Raw genomic sequence first — 12,928 nt, 5'->3', positions numbered from 1 at the left:
GGATGGAGAAGGATCACAACACAAAATGGGAACCGTGTGTAAAACCACAGTAACTCATCTCCAGAGGAGAAGTTTATGTAAATTACCATTAAAGCCTTTACTCTTGTTTGCTGATAAATTTATAGACATTAGCATCAAGGTAGCAATCAGGATTCATCAGCTTTACTTTTTTATAACCTGTTAGTCTCTGATAACTTCTCTCTTCAAGTGACACACTGTAACATTGTGCAGTATTAAATGATATGCACAAATAAGTACCTAATGGTAGATTTAAAGATGTTGCAGCAGTCCAAGTTCTTTCATTTTCCTGATTATAATGGCATTTGCATAATGTATGAATTCAAACATTATTGCTGTTAAATAATGCATAAATATTCTCCCATGCTGAAATACATCTATTTCCTCTCCATGAATTATTTTGAATGTATCATTCGGTTGTTTTTCTATTTAAAAATGTAGTTAGAACTCTGCATATATCAGTATTATGACTGGAAGAAGTATCATCACAAGTAGTTGGCTAACACTCCAAACTGTAAATGAAGTATACATTATTAAATGGGCCATTCCTTCCTTCTTCAGAAAGCATTATCACCAGAATACAATATTTAGCATTTCTGAAATGTCAGAAAGAAATGCAAGTACATATTTGATTATCTGCCAGGTCTTAGGAAAGAAAAAAAGAAGAACAACATATTGCTACCTGACCCGAAGGGAATATGAACACGGTCATATATAAAGAGATAAATCTGTAAGACGGGATTGTGTGAGTTCTTGAAAAGGTCTTTGTGAAACTAAGCACCTTCAACACCCATTGACTTCCAATCCCATATCCCCCAGGTGATGGACCCTTTTATTTATATTTGATTCTGTGAAATGTGCCATCAAGCAAACTCTTAGATAAATTCTGTCAACATTGTCACAGAAGTCAGTTACATCAATGACAGATGACAGGATAAATAAAAGGACTTCAGGATTCAAGTAGCTGAAGTTGAGCACAAAAAATTTAAGTCTGCACAACATTTAACTGTAAAAATGTCAAAATGAAAATAACATAAAATGTATGTCCCTCCTGGGTCTATAGCCCAGCTGAAATGGTCAAAGAAGGTAAGAAATGTAATAAACACCCAAGGACACAAAAATATCTTGTCTGTATGCTTACTTAGAAACGTGCAAATGTACAATTTGCCTGCTTCACCCTAGTTTCTTTCCCCTCTGCTTGTGGCACTGCATAATCTTATTTCTGAAATATCTGCTTTTTGCAATTGCAGTAAGTAAGATTTAAGTATTGACTTCTAATTGCGTTTCCTCTCTCTTTTCCCTCCTCTAAAACTGGCGATTCTTTTTTTAATTACTTTTTACTCGCCATGTAGACATGACTTAGTGTTTCAATTTGGACTCTAACTTGCTAGATTCTATTGTCTCAGTCAATTTTCTGTTTGGAGAAGGTAGGAAATAATCAAGTCTCCAATAAACATCATCTTTTTTTAACATGTGCCATCTTTACAATGTGTCATTATAATGCTAAAACACGTCTGCTTCATCAGTGCCATCACCATTACTTTACCCATATAAACCCCTCCACATATATATACATACGTGCAAAGAAACTATTTATTCTGTCAAATAGATTTTCTGTCATTGCTCCTCCCTTTTTCCCTTTACTGTTGTCGATGGTAGATTGGAAATGCACTTTTAAAACCTAATAAATTGATCCAGTGGTGAAATGAACGTATTTTGCTTACACTTATTTAAAGTGACTTTGCATAAAATAGAGAACATTCTGAAATAGATTTGATCAACTTGAAACTACTGCAAATAAAGCACAGAAAATGCAGTTTCTTAAATTCGATGCACTAGTTAACCCAAACAAAATGACTGTGAAAATTCATGTCAGTTTCTAATGCACAGACATCTCAAAAAGAGAAGTTACTGCACAAATGCTTTACCATGAATAAAGTCCTTGATTTACAAGGTTGGCTGTTACTACACAGCTTGACCATGGAGCCATGAGCACACAGTCAAAAATACTCCAGTTTTACTCAGTGAAGGTATTTTTCTAGCCGAGCTGTGATTTAGCAAAGACCGAACCAGACACTGCCTAGTGAGAATTAATTCTTCCTTTCTCTTTCCTGTGGGGTGTTTTCTTTCTGCAGAGAGATGGTTTTTGAAACCACTTTGCACCTGCCTGCCTCCCTGGGAGCACAGCAGTGTCCTGTGCCCAGCACCTCGCAGGGAGCTCCACACCTGGTTCACTCCCAGGGCTGAGCTCTCAAACCCAGGTAATGAATCTGGCTTACTGCAGAAATATCTGCAAGACCTAGCTGAGCTGGAATACTCTTTTTTCACCTGTTTATACAAATTGTCTTGATTCCCAGAGTACAATTAGTGAAAGGCTGGAGACAACTGGGCTCCTAGAGCAAAGCTGCCCTCTGTGATATGGGACATGCTGGACTTGAGCAATTTTCACGAGTCATAAAGAAAGGACAAGGCAGGTGGAAAGATCAAGCTAAAAACACCTTTGTTTAATTCACAAATGAATTAATGAGGCATGACACTCACCTCCTTATCTCATTGTGGGTTTGCTGTCAGGAGCAGAGGGGCACAGTTCAGAACAGGGACAAAAAAGAGCAGCAGTGTACATTTGAAACACTGCTTCCCACGGGTCCCATGCTTTTGATTTCTGCCTTTAATACTGATAAGAAGTGACAGTAGTTGGATAAAACAATCAAAATTGGAGCTGAGGAGCTTATAAACCTCCTGACACTTCAATAAACCAAAAGCCAATACAAACCTTAAAAAAAATCATATATCCATTTTGACTCTGCAAGGCCATATAAAGCAGAACTGAAACACACTCAGAGGGCTAGAAGTTTATCTCCTGATTTATTTTACTCTCATTTCATAAATTTTAAATAAAAAAAAATAAATGCTAAATTCTACATGGAGAAGTAAAATCTTTTATAATCTTTTAGACAGTTAGAGACAGTTCTCAGAAGAGCTTTATGCCTGCTGCTAAATGTCTACAAATCAATATTTAATATTTTGGAAGATGAAGTCTTAATTATCCATCTCCCCTTTAAGCATCAAACCAAGTTTCATTGAAAATACAAACATTGTACTTATTAACACGCTTTTTCCTGTGGGTCAGAGAGAAACACTTCCAAGCACAGTTCTTGTTTGCCTGACTTTAATTTCACCTGATTTTATTCATCTACAGCTTGATCTCAGATGATTTCTAAAGCTCCTCCCATAGTCAATGGCACATCCAAGCACTTTGGGCAAAGCTGTTGTTTCAGTGTTTCAGTGTTGTAAAACTGTGAACTGAGATTTGCTGTCACTCCCAGTGCCCCCAAACTGGCACTTAAAAACCACACACTCCTTACATGTGTTTACATGACACCTCTCACCAGCATCTTCCTGCATAACATCCTTCTAAATGACCAAGACTTTTGTATAAGAACTTGTGGCCTTATATGGCTAATACGTATTTTTAAAAAGTTATTCAAAGAAGACAAAATCCCAGCTGAGGGCACTAGTTCAACCTTGCAGCACAAAGGCACAGAGGATGGGCTTCGTGGTGGCTCAGCCATGGCCAGGTGGCCACCCTGTGACAAACACCCCAGTGCAGCTCCCAGCCAGAGCACGGCTCTCCCTTTTGGCAGGCTCAGATCCCAGTGCCTGCTTCTCTGTGCCATGTGGGAAGCATTCCCCAGCTGCAGGCAGCTGCCAGCAGGAACTGCTGCTGCTCTGCCACAGGTGGGAGGCTGTGAGATGGGATGGTGTCCACGGCACCTCTGAGAACAGAGGCACACCAGCTGGTGTGTGGCATCCTGGCTCCCTTTGAAATGATAACCCCTTGGCAAGGTCTTTCCATGATCAAAAAACATCTGAGGCATCTCACAGGGAAGAAGAGGGGGAAAATGGAGCCTTCAGGGCATCGAGCCTTCAAAGAACCCAGCTGAGCAGCCTGGCAGTCTGCCTAGCACAGGGAGGGTTTCCCTGGCAGATCTGTCATGTGCACACCTTTAAGTCTCCAGCCAGCTTTTTTTATGGTGGCTTCAGACAAGTGGAGACTACATTGAAGATGCAGTGCTCTTGGCAATTGTCATTTCTTTGAAGAGTTTTGGTGGAATGGCAACAACTTTTCACCCTTTCCTATTTCATACTCGTGTTCAGGCATTAAGAGAATTCCATTGCATAATCCAATGACAATCACAGGTGACAGCCATCAGTGCAGCTCTGCTGAATCCAAGAGCCCCATGCTGACTTACTCAAATTTCTGGCCACAAGCTACTTCAAGGGATTTAATTTGCTGCACAGAAAATGTCTTCAAAAGATTTTTTTTCCTCTGGATGGAAACTGTCCTCAATACCATGAGTGCACAGCAGCTGTATCAAACATTTGGTCCACTTAATTAAGAAAACTAGAATAATCAGCTTTAAAGCTCTAATACCCATCTCTAAATACCTCTAAATGAATTCAAACTAATTTCTACACATCAGTAGAGAGTACTACTTTTTACAGAGACATGTTATATTGGTATAACCTGAGGACTTTTTACTTTTTCTGGTTTTATTTTTGGGGGGACAATCATTAGCAATTGGATCCTGTCCACTTAGGGTTAAAAAAGAGACTTTGTTCTGGCATGAGTAGAAGCAAGATCAAACCCTAAATACACGCCTTCCCTAGAGGACCAGGATATGCTGATGTGAGAGATTGCTTCAGCAAGCAGAAAAATGAGCTGGAACTTCTACTTTTGCTTTGTCCTTTGCATTTTTCATACTCTGTATTGACAGCTTCTAGATGTGCAGCATTCTGTGGCTGGTGATCCTTCCTACGCCTATGTACTTGGCTGTCTACAACCCTATTAACCTCAGATTTATTAGCTAGTTTGTCAGCCACTTACACTGTCAACTTCCCAAAAGGCAAATACATCCCTCTGTGAAGATGCACCAAAAAGACAGCAATGGAAAAAAAAGCACAATCCACCTCACCCTTTAAAACTTTAAAACCCTTTAAACAAAAAGTGAATATTCTAAATACATTCAACAAAGCTTTTAAATTTAAGTCAAGTTTAGAACACGTGTAGCAAATTTCAGTATTCCTCTTACCTTCAGAAAATATTATTTTCTTGATATTTTGTATTGCTGGGGGAAGGACAAATATGTTGACTTATCGACAAAGATCACAGTGGACATTTGGTGGGAAAGTAAGATATTAATAATGAAAAAAACTATAATAATAAAAAGATTGGGTTTTGTGATAAGGGTTGGTGATAATATGTGTCAAAGAGGGGTTATTTTTTTTTCTTGTACTTGAGACTCCACACAACAACATGCTAGAATTTCAATGCTGGGTGCAATACCTGGTGTACAGACACAGACTTGCTTTATCACCCACTCGGGGAAATGGCTGTGACACCAAAGCAACACGTAAATTCCTGAACTTCATTAAAACCTGGCCCTGCATGCTAACTGGAGACTGGAAATCAAACCAGCAAGGGTACAGCAGGAGAGCTTATGAAACACTGAGATGGGTAGAAAAATAATGTTAGGCTTTTTTTGCTCACATGTAAGACAAGCAAGGAAACCACAAAAAGGTAATGAACACCTCATAGGTTTTCTCTGTGTAAATCATTGAACACTTATTTTTTTAGGCATATTTCTGCAGTTAGGATACATTTGGTACATAGCAAGTTCACCAAGAAACATCATAAAACATCAGTTGCCTCAATGTTGCTGAGGCTATTTTAAACAAAACCTCCTCCTGTGTTTTCCCTGGTGTACATCTTGGAAATTTAGGAAGGGAAGTGTTATTTTACTTTGCCTTGTGAAAAAAAATATGAGAATGCATGTAAACCTGGCTGAAAGGGAGGCAGCATTGGGGAGGATGTAACAGGAATTTCAGAAACTAATGTTGAGTATCTAGCAATCCTCTGTTTTATCTCCCCATGCCATCAAGAACTCAGTAGCAGCTATTGCACTAAATACAAGATATACTTGGGACAAGCCAATAATTTGCAATAAGCTTAAATGAAAAACAGCCTGGCAAAATGGATTCTTTAAAGTAGCATGATATAAAAAGCACAATGAAAATAAAATCCATGATGGTCTACTGAAACAGTCTATTTCACTTATTGAGCAAGTCTGTTACTTATTGAGAAAATAAAAGGAACAGAAAAGGGAAAGTAGAAATAGTGGAAGTTTTACTGTTGTTTACAATGATTGCAATTTAATTCCAACGGATCTTCTCCCAACCATATATTTTTATCTTGACACAGTTCTTCAACAATGGGGAAAAAAGGTGCAAACATATTTCTGTTAAGTAACTGGGGTCTTCTTTCCTTTTTTATTTTCAAATTTCCTTGTGAAGGTGTTGAATGCACCAAGTCTCATAAAATGCAGACTAGGACAAGCCTCAGATTGCCCTGGTAGGTCCAGGGCAGCCATGGCTATTGCAATGATGCCAATCCATGAATTCACAGTGTGCAAACCTGGTCCTCACAAGGAGTTAGTGCAGGCCATCCTGCCCCTCTAGAGACCTTTACCTACAGGACTGATTTGTAGCATGTTAATTACCAGGAGTGCTCATTAACACTGCAATAAGTGCTGCCCACGGCCCTGTGGGCTGGCCAAGGCCTGGGGAAGAACCAAGGTATCAGTTCTTTGCTGCACTGCTCAGGACAGGCCATATTTCAATTGTGTGAACAACTCAACTCCTTGCCCTGAGCAGAGGAGGAGGAGGCTGTTCCATGCAGGAAACTGAAAACTGCTGGTTTGGGTCACAATCACTGCTGGATGAAAATGCCTTCATAAGCTCTTGGATTGAGAAAGCTATGGAGAACAGACTAGCAGGGTAAGTTTCCCTGACTTTGGGGAATAAGAGTGAAAATATTTTTCAGAGACCGTTTCCACAAACTCAAAGGTTATCTCTGGATAATAGGCTGGAGCTTTGTTTCTATAATTGTATCTGTATGAAAGGCTTCTTGAAGCTTGGAAGACAGAAATCTGTGCTGGAAAACAGTGTTTCTGTAAAAAGGCTTCTTAAGACAAGGTGGAAAAAGTGTTCCACACAGGGATGTACACAGGCAGATATTTTGAAGTGGTAATTCTTAAAAGCACCATAGCCTTCTCCTTTTGTGCGTAATATTTTTAATAAAAGGTATTTAAAAGCCTTTAAATAGCAAAGTCTGGCCCAGTACTTTTCCTGAAAGGTAGCCAGATGTGCAGGTAGAATGGAAGTCTGGGGAGTTCTGTTACATCATATCACATCCATGCATTCTTTTTCTTCTACCTATTCTACACAGGAACCTTTCTGAATATAATAGGAGTAAAGGCAATTATTTTGATTTGTGCTGTCCCATTTATGAGCCTTTTTGTATGATTTTATCAGGCTGACTTTTTCATAATGAGGTTGTGATATAAAAGCATGCTTCATTTCAAAAATAAATCACACTTTGTTAATTCTGCATGTTAATTTGATGGTCAGTGTCGATAACTATGTAAATATATTTTCTAAAAAATGCATTAATCCCAGTTTTTTCAATTTATTTCTAAATACTTACTATATTTGACATTTGTAGCTACATACTTACAACCAGTTACTCTTCACTATGGTGTTTATTGATTGAAATGCCATTCATTTTTGTGCAGCTAAAAGAAATGTGTCTTAGCCTCTTTCTGTTTATTAAGATGTTGCAAGCAGGAATTTCACTTCATTTTAAAAAGCTCAGAGAACACTTTCCTTGCACTTATTTCATATATACACCGTTTGAAATGCTGAAGAGAATTATTATAGAATGCACCCATTCATCTCTGTTTAGTATAATTGCTTCTGCAATCCTCTTTGCCAGTAGTTACCCAGTGGTTTACACACTCTACACACATGTGCATAAACTGTAATACTGACTTTAAAACACAAATAAAAGATTAATTGAAGAAAAGCGAAACACGAGGAATTTGGAAAGTTAGAGAATTGTAGAATGCAGCTCTTTATTCCAACCCACCCTTTTGGATTTCTAACATGAAACCAATGGCAATCTCTTTAATTGCTATGGCTAAATAGGATTCATTCCCCTCTAGTGATTGAGAGGGAGGATATAAGACTTCTACTGCTACTAGATAACAAAGCAGATTGAAGTTCAGATTGCATGGCTCATACCCACTGATAATATGCAGTCAAGAGATCATTAAAAAAAAAAGATATATTTTAAATGTTATAGCAGAACTTCCCTCAAGAAGAAAATATCATAGTTAAGAAATAATAAAGAATGTTTCTGGAACATCATTAGAGATATAGAGAAAGACGGGTTCAGATATGGTAAGAAAAAGCAAAGGAGCAGAGTGACAAAGGTCCCCAAAGCTGAAGATAAAACCTACAACTTGATACTGCAAAAACCAGAAAGATATTAAACCCAGGAAATTATTAGTTCAAACCAATAAGCTTCTGTATTTTTCCACCATGGTAAGATTTCTGTGTACATCCAAATGATCACAGGAAGAGAATTGCAGGAGTGGAGGCTGAGGGATGCCCAGTGCTCATTACCCAGAAGTTCTGGGCTGGTGGCAGCAGCGTTGGGGCTCCAAAGCACTCCCAGAGCAGGACCCTCCTGGGCACACAGCAACAAACTGAGCCTCACTGAAGCACTCAAATCACCTGGCCACCACCATAAAATCCCCACTTGAAAAGGAACACTGATGTATAATGGGATAAAGGACACTAAATAAGAACTGCTCGAATGTTAATATTGCTTTACCTTCAGAGGGATACAGCAATAGCCATAAGTGAGTTACAAATGGATCACGTTTATTTGTCTATATCCACATTAGCTGCTGTACCACTATTAAAGTTTCTTCTTAAACTGCTTTCTGATGCTTAAGTTTAACCACAGTGAAGGAGACAAATGATTGCCAATTCTTGATCCTTTGGAAAGTTATTTAAGTTAGCATAAATTCCTTGTGATCCATCCAGGATTTATTAGAAGTTTGGAAATGAGTGTTGCACATCTCCTTCCTCCATTTGCTATCTTCTGCCAGCTGTGTAAGGACTCAATAAAAGAGTCATCCATCCTCTTTTGTCAACTAATAGTTCTCTAGTCTCAAGCTATAAATGAACAGCACAATAAATTAAATGTTTGACAGGGAAGATGTATTGCTTCACAATACTCTGATCTATGTTTTTAAGGAGAAAGCATTGAAACCCAGAGTTCCAGTTATGCTATTGATTACTGGAAAAAATGGGTTTAAATAAAGAATAAAGAACATTTCTTTTTCACTCAACCTGGAAATTATTCTAATTCACAATCAGGAGAAACAGTAAGAAAATAAGAAGCAATAACTTAAAATCAAGGCAGCAAATCCAGGTAGTGCTTCACAAAGACATTTTTTCGTAATTAAAAGGAAGGATATTGATAGTTGAAATGGAAAAGATACTTTTGGAAAACAGAGCAGAGAACGGAGCTTCTCTTGCCTTGCTGCCAAAAGTCACTAAATTAAGTCAGAAAGAGTGGAGAAAAAGAGTTACCTCTGGAGAGGACTTAACCCCTATCCCTGCCAGAAACCTCTCTTGACACAGGTAGAGTTGAGCTGCTTATCTCTGATGACTAATTTTGAGACTACTGTAGATGACTGGTTCAGATGAGATGTCTAATATTTGGGCAGCTAAATTTAGGGGGGATGAATCACACTGAAAATCTTGCTTAGCTGCTCTTAACAATCAATAGCAAGACAAGTTTCATTTGGCTGGTCACTATCAATGGCAAAGTGGCCATTTTAACAATTCAGCCATGCTGTAACATGCTGTACCCAAACCTGCAAGCACCGAGCTGTTTCCAACACTGCAGGATGCCTCTAATCCAGGTTAAGCACAGCTTTCTGTATTTATCATATGAGACAAACTGCAGCCCAGGAAGCCACAGATGTGGGCAGTTTGACTGGGCTGTTAGAATGAGTTTCAGACAAGCAAGAGATGGAAATTTTATCATTTAGTCATTAAAACCACTAAAGATATAGAGCCCAACATGCATTTGGAGGAACTTTTATCCATGGTGGACACACGGACCTGTGAAACTGCTGTGCCCTCACCTCTGTGGGTAAGGAACAGCAATACACATGGGGCTGAGAGAGAGGTGTCAATAGCTGGCACTCAGGAATGAGCTGTAGTTCCAGGAGTCAGGAAATCCTGTGCACTGTAGTTTTCTGTCAGCCTTTAGGGTGACTTCAGTGCTATGGAAAAATCCTGCTCTACATTTCAATGTCTTGAGGAAGACAGACCCAGACTGAGGGTAATGTCCTTTTCAGTGAGAATCAGCAAGTCCAAATTAGACCAAGATCACAAGTGCACACAAGATAACTACCCCCAACAGGGCAGCACGGGGATGTCTTCTGTAGATAAAAAAGTCTGTTATTTCCATGTCCATCTTTTCTTGACATATGAACTTTCAGCTTCCAGTGCTGTGTGAAATAACTGCAATTTTCCTTCAAGCACCTATTAACAGTGATGAGCTGACAGATGGGAAGCACGTGATCAGCCCACTCAGCTTTGTTCATACCTGCCAAAACAATGATGCTACAGAATGAAACCTGCCCTCATCTTCAGATATTTTCTGAGAAGCTGGTGTGAAAACTTTTGGAACATCTGTAACGTAATAGGAGAATCAGTAGCAAACAATTTGTAAGGTGTCAGCATGACATTTGTTTCAGATAGTACATAAATAATGGAGATAACAGGAAAGTAGATGTTTTCTGCAATTTAAAGTTTATGCAAAGCATAATTTTTAAGAAACTTTCCTCTACCAACAATTCACTAATCTGTCCGTAGGAGGCAATTTTCAAGTACTTCCCACACATAGACACAAAGATTACAGGGCTATCTCCCTCTACTGCAAACCTTAGGCTCCTTTCTATTGAGCACGTTTTTCTTGTAGAAGGAACTACAAAAGACTGAGTAATCCTCTGTTTTAAAAACAGCTTTTTAATCAATTTAGTTATCTGACTGGAAGGAGTAACAGAAAAAGAAAACATCTCAGCCCGAGTTAACTTCTCGACCAAACGCAATTTTTTCCAAAGTTCTCTCTGAAAACAAGACTCATAGTCCCAACCTGACACTCCAGGAAAATCCTGAACTGCACTCAGCTGGAATTTAGGGGCAGACCTTAGACTGGGTTGCATGGGCACAGAGAGGTGTGTCATGTGAACACTGAAGGTCTTATTTCTTCCTCACACTAAATATGAATTAAAATATCTCAGTTTAATGTCAGTGCAAACCATGATGCCATCAAGATGTCATGCCACACTTGCACAGGTGGGATTAGGTTCTGGATACAATTCAGCTGAAGGGGAAAAGAGCTCTGAGCAAGGGGGTTGCCCTGGGCTAAGCTGCATGTTCCTCTGGCAAGTGAAGCAGCCTGGTGAGTGCTCAGCTGGGTGCTTTGGTGCCACATTTCAGATATCAGGGGGAAGCCCTAAAGCTCACCTCCTCCAGGTTCACCTGTACCCTTCCTGCTCTCACCCCATACTACCTAAAGAATTATTGTTTTAGAGTCATTTCAGTCAGAAAATACTGATGCACTACCAAGAAAATACATTAATCCTCCCAAGCAGGAGTCTTCCCAATGTCCCAAAAGGGTTTTTTTGGTAACCAGTTAGCAACAGGGGACTCATCTCTGCCTGTTTCTACACTGCCCCTCAATTCACACAGTATAGTCCTTGTTCTGAACCCATCAGAGATAGAATAATTTGGCCAAAGGCCCTACCTCACAGAGGAAATCCTAGGCCAGATGGACAACATACAGACCAGGTGCCAATTCTGTGGTGTTTGCATGGCCTCAAATGTGTTCACTGCTCAGTCTTCAGCATCTGGCACATCTGACGGCCTCAAGGCACAAGAGCCTGAAGTTCAGAATGAGGTTCATCCAAAGTCTTCAGACAACTGGCAATTAAAATGCATAAAAAGTGCAGAAAATAAAAATAATGCATAAAAAGCAGAAAATCCAGTGCCAAACTCCTAGGTTCGTTATTGAAATACTGTGATTTTTTAAACAGTTACCTCTCTAGGTAAAGCATCTCCTGTTATCCTCCCAGGACATGGTGCTCATTCCCACGTGTTCTTCAGGAGAAGGAAGCACTGGGTGCAAGGTGGCCAAGGATCCATCTGAACAGCATCACTGGGCCTCAGGAGATTGGTGACAAGATGACAAACAGTTGGCAGGATGTGTGTAATGAGAACGATGATCGTGAGATTCCTGGGGAAAAATACAGGAAACTGTGTTTGCTGCAATCCAGGGCTCACTGCAGGCTGCTGCTGGCATCTCTGCCTGTGCTAGTGGGGTTAAGAGCCACACAGGTGTGCCACATGTGCTCTGCAAAGGTACCATCAGTCTTTCAAGAAGAATTCAACACTTCTTAAAAGATAAAGTAACCACCACTACCCACCATGTCATGTCCTACAATAGTAACCAAGATATTTTTCCCTGATGCTGAGCCTGGAAACCACAGTAAAAAGAAAAATCACGATTTAGAAATGGAATCCTAAAAGACTGCTCTCTTGAAGAGAGCTCAGTAAACCTCTCTAAATTAGCTTCTGAATAGCTCTAAATTAACTTCCATTCAAGACTAGATTAAGGCAGACTAGGTTCAGAGATGCCTTATGAGAGAAAGCCACCAAATGATCCTGCAATCATCCAAATAATCCACCTGGGACAGTCAGAATGATGGAAAGTATAGCTCAGGCCCTTCCTCCCTCTCAGGAGCACTGCCCAGGTCTGATCTCTTGTCTGAAGAAGGGAAACCTTCATTAGCAAGAAGGGAAATAATCTCTGGTGGACACATGGGCAAGGCTGGTGGCACTGTGACCCTGCCCAGCCCTTCTGGCATTTCAAGCCCGTGCTCTGGCTCTGGTGGGCACCATGAAATGTGCTGCAGCCTCGGGC

At 39.8% G+C, this 12,928-nt stretch overlaps 1 long non-coding RNA gene across 1 annotated transcript in view; it reads right to left on the bottom strand.

Annotated features, from left to right (window-relative positions):
• LOC148222831 (uncharacterized) overlaps window positions 1–12,296 on the bottom strand; it is a 123,942-nt gene extending 111,646 nt beyond the window's left edge. Inside the window, exons 1-2 of the long non-coding RNA XR_015805422.1 lie at window positions 12,046–12,296; window positions 11,753–11,928 (exon numbers count right to left, since the gene is read on the bottom strand). This is a non-coding gene — a long non-coding RNA (uncharacterized LOC148222831). The remainder of the gene's footprint in view (window positions 1–11,752; window positions 11,929–12,045) is intronic.
• Between the last annotated feature and the right edge of the window lie 632 nt (window positions 12,297–12,928).

Source organism: Sturnus vulgaris, chromosome 9, assembly GCF_052056855.1.
Source record: "Sturnus vulgaris isolate bStuVul1 chromosome 9, bStuVul1.hap1, whole genome shotgun sequence".
Classification (NCBI taxonomy): Eukaryota; Metazoa; Chordata; class Aves; order Passeriformes; family Sturnidae; genus Sturnus; species Sturnus vulgaris.
The sequence above is the reverse complement of the archived record's forward strand: the minus strand, read 5'-3'. Positions and strand labels throughout refer to the sequence as shown.